The sequence below is a fragment of the Alligator sinensis genome, unplaced genomic scaffold, assembly GCF_000455745.1.
Source record: "Alligator sinensis unplaced genomic scaffold, ASM45574v1 scaffold233_2, whole genome shotgun sequence".
In the NCBI taxonomy this organism is placed as follows: Eukaryota; Metazoa; Chordata; order Crocodylia; family Alligatoridae; genus Alligator; species Alligator sinensis.
Window position 1 is genome coordinate 3,245,655 of NW_005841941.1, and position 4,717 is coordinate 3,250,371.

Sequence of the window (4,717 nt, forward strand, 5' to 3'; positions counted from 1 at the left end):
AAGCAGCTGCTGAAACACCACAGAAATTTAAAGCAAGCTGTTTGTACATTTACTGACAGCTGTTTTCCATGATTTTTGTCAACCAAATTTTGCCGCTCTGCATCAGTGCATTCTTTTATTATGAACTTCCTTCAAAGAATAACTTGCTTGCTTTAATCATGTTTGCTCAGAGATTTATGACTTGATGCTTATTCACTGGTAGAGCTTCTCGACATGAAATGTCAGTGAGCCTGTTATAAATTGCTTCTGGCATTCCTACTCTATCTTTTATTTGGCTGGGAGTATTTCTACCTGAAAGTGATAAATTCCTGCTATAACTGCTTTATGTGCTTCAGTAATTACACTGTACAGAAAGGAGGGGAGCAGCTTCTACAGAGGTATCTTTTTAAAAATAGCAAGCAATAAAAAGCAGTGGAATGGGTTGAACTCTGAAGTGTTATTGAACAAAAAAAAAATGACCAGTGAAATATCTGTGTCAGAGTGAAATTGATAAATGGTCAGGAAACAGAGGAGATATAGAAACCTTTAAAGCCACTCTGGGAACATATTAATATTGTGCATTCTTCCTTGATTACACGCCAGCAACTCAAAGACCACTGGTCTCAGTTGGCTACCCCATCTTTGTCTACCTACCTTTGTTCCTTTAAAGAGTCATTCTGGCTAGAGAACGGTACCATTTTGACTGTTATAATGGAGTCCAATCATGCTATTATTCCAGGAGTTAATGCTGTATCAGTGTTTATATTGTAAATACCACATTTCAAGCATCTTAGAATCATAGAAAAATAGGGCTGGAAGAGACCTCAGGAGGCCCTTGCTCAAAACAGGATCATCCCTATCTAAACCTACCTAGACAAGTGTTTGTTTAATTTATCCTTCAAAACTCCAGGAACAATCATTTAACTCTTAACTTTAACATACTCATGGAGTGGGAACAATAGCTACATTTCTACAGGGAAAAATCTCATGATCTCCCACAAAATCTTTTGTATCATCCTACCCAGGAAGGTTTAAAACCTGTCTCTAATATCTATCAACTTGTTTTTGCTTTTTGGCAGTGTCTGTGTAATATGTGTATATCAAACACATGGGTCATCACTCCTTTAGCTGCAATGGCAGTAGTCTGCATTTTCTATATGATAGTCCATGGTTAGATCTCTCCCAAGTGACCTTTTACAGCATTTGCTGTATCAGGAAATAAGATCTTCATGGAGCTTCCACCTCCAATTCTTGGGCCAGTGCTTGCTGATTGTGCATGAACTATGCAACGACAATGGAGGTAATACTACGTAACACTTCATTTCATTGCTTTTCCTTGACACCATAAAAATGTACTGTGCAGCTTCTTGGGAGAAAATGTTGAGAAGGCTAAATTCAGCTGCCTAGTGGTGCTCAAAATGCCCTCAGAACATTTGAAAAAAAGAGATATTTAGTATTGCAGTAAGAAAAGGTCATCATGATGCCTCTGACTAACAGAACAAGGTCAAGAAAATAAATAGAGAGGGCTCAATTTTAATTTCTTGTAAGCAGTTGTGCATCACTATTTATAATGAAAAATCCTCTTCTCTGCATGTAAAATCAAATTAAAGTATCCTACAGGATATAGAATATGTGGTAATGTGGACCCATTTATCAGATTAAAATTTTGCCTACAGAGAGCATTGAGTATTTTAAGTGAGAGAATTATTGAGGTTTGAAATAGGTTTGAACAGATAGTTGTAAGTATCCTTATCAAAGCAACTGGTAAGTGAATTACAAAAAGGCATTACTCAGTGAGAGATTAACCTTTTCAGTTTTCCTTGGCTGAGACGAAAAATTCCTCCCCCCCACCACCAGCCCATTCTACCTTGCCTGCAGACTGATTAGGTAAAGGTAAGACTTCAGCTAATACGCAGTTTTTAAAGTATAAACAGAAATGCATTAGGCCAAAACTTTAAGCAATGTTAGCCAGAGTTGCTTCATTGATTATAATAGATTTGTGCCAATTAAAAACTAGCTGAGAACCTGGTTACCCTAGGGATCAAGGAGCCAAATGAATGAAATATGCAACCAAGATAGATCACAGTCAAGACAATTAATTCTGCTTTCTCTTTCTGTCTCTGATGTCCTATTGTCAAAGACCTTGAGTCATCTCAGTGACAGGTGGGAAAACACCTGGTTACAATTTTGTCTATTATTCTATATTAAAGACAGCATGGAGTGGTTTAGGTTTATATTTTGAATGGCTTTATAGGAACATTCTCAAGGGCTAAAGATTTGATAAACACTTTTCTAATAATCTAGAAGAAACCATGCAATTCTTTAAAATATTTCATTACTATAAAATAGCCCAGCTGTCACAGGCCAGCTGGGCACTGTGAGTGTATCAATTTTGGATCGAGGAGGCAAAGTTGGGAGTGGAATAAAGGCAAATTTATTGTAGCTTACACACACATAACAGTTAACAGAAAGATAAATGCGATAAGCAGATAAGGCAATACACAAAAGAGCTAATAGTAAAATAATAACAACAGATAATAATAACAGATAGATAGATCAATCTGTCACAGGCCAACTGGGCACTGTGAGGGTATTAGCCACGCTGGGGCATTCAAAACAACAAATAGACAGACATGGGCTGGCAACTTATCGATAGTCCCTCAGTGCCAGGTGCGCACCAAGTGGTTCCAGCGAAGTCAGGCGTCCCTGAAGATCAACGCTGTCAGAAGGCTTACCGGGGAAGGGCCCTTGCTCAGGATCCGATCCTCACTCACACCGGGAGTCTGGGGTCCAGGCGTGGGACAGAAATGACCGTTCTGTTCCCTCCTTCCTGCTGGTTACCTGATGCATGTGTTTTTTATACCTAGTTTTATGCTAATCTGTTGGCTTCAGGGCCACTCACAATCTTGCCCTATAGCTGTTACCCTATGGGATTGAAAGGTGTCAAAATCATCACAAAAGGTTACTACCCAGACTCAGGTTTATCCAATAAGCAAATTATGATGCAGCACATTTAGGTTTGAAATTGACATTGCTCCGCCTAAATCCCAACCCCTTTTAGGCTTCAGTTGAATATGCTTTCTTGGGATACCTCTTCCTGGAATGTGTTTGGGTGTGCCTAGCAGTTAGATCTAGGTTTTATCGCTAAGGCTGAACCCTGAGCAAAAAACCGTTAGGCCAGCTAATCTCACAGCTACAGCTTTGCCTCTGGGGCCCAGTCAGTTCCATGAACAGTTAATTTATCAGTTTGGTTAAACTTATGACAGACAAGTTACATTTGCAAACTTACAAGCTTATATTAACTAATATTACCTATTTAGGCAAAACACCAAATGCCTCCAAGAAGCACACATTATTGCTTATTAATCCCTCTGGTTCACACCCAGCTAGAATAAATACATATGTTTAAGAACAGATCTGCAGTTGATTCCTGCCAGATAGCTTTTGCAACTGTTAATACTTTTTTAAAGACAAGTGACTTGAGTATTCTCCATACAGTACTGACCTTGATAGGGATGGAATTGAAACTGTTATTGCAGGGACTGAAGCACTTAACCACTGGAGAAGCTGTTTCTTATCACCAGTAGTTCTATGGGACTGTAGTTTTTGCTGCTAACAGCACAATGGTCAATATTATCCGTCTGTATAAAATGTAATGAAGCGCCCTCAACTTACGCCCTCAACTTACAACTGTGTGTGTGTGTATGTGTGTGTGTGTGTGTGAGAGAGAGATCTTTAGAACAAATGCTTGGATGATCTTTTTTTTCCTAAATGAATTCATTTTCTTTTACTTTTTAAATGAATGCAAATCAAGATGAAAGAAAAAGGGAAATGCATAGACGCAAAAATATTTTAATGTTTAACCATCTGAATAAACACCCTAAGGAACTGCATAAAAAACTAGTTCTGTTTTCTTAAGGAAACATGTACAAACTAATTCCCTGGGCCTACAACTCTACAGCAACCCTGCAATAATAAAGTGTCTGTTCCTGCAAACACTTATGATGAGATTAATTACGCCCATTGATTTGCAACTCATTAAAAGCAATAGTATTATTCTTAGTAGCAGGCACTAAGCTAGATAGATAGTACCAAATTTGGCATGCTGGGCTGAAAAAGTGTTTGTCTTTCCATTGTATAGCCCAGTGTATATGTGCATAATTCTGACTTTTCTTGTCAGCTCTGCCTCTGCACTGTGTACCGTTTTTTGTTTAATTCCCCAATCAGGACAGTGTGGGTGTATTGACTAATTAACTCTGCAGTAAAGCATCACCATCTACATGTGTGCCCGTACTAGGGCACTGTAAACTAATGAACTCTGGTGTAGGATAGTACTGTCCAGGACAAGTACTGTCCTACAGCAGAGTAATTACATGTGCTCAAATGCACATGTAGACGGTGACGGGGGCGGGCTGTGGCACAAGGGTTCTATAGTGCAGGGGATGGCTAATGCATAGCCCCACACTCCAGCACACTTGTGCCACAGCCAACCCCTCCACTGCTGGTCGCTGCCAGCTGGAGCCCAGGGCTAACCTCTGGCTCCCTGCCAGCCCCAGGGCTGCTCTGCCTTGGATTGAATTGCAGCTGTTCCCTGCCCTCCGGCGTGTCCACTTCTCCCCACAGCTTTGTGTCATCTGCAAACTTGGACAGAGTACATTTCACTCCCTCGTCCAAGTTGCTGATGAAGACATTAAAGAGTATTGGTCCAAGGACCGAGCCCTGCGGGACCCCACTGCCC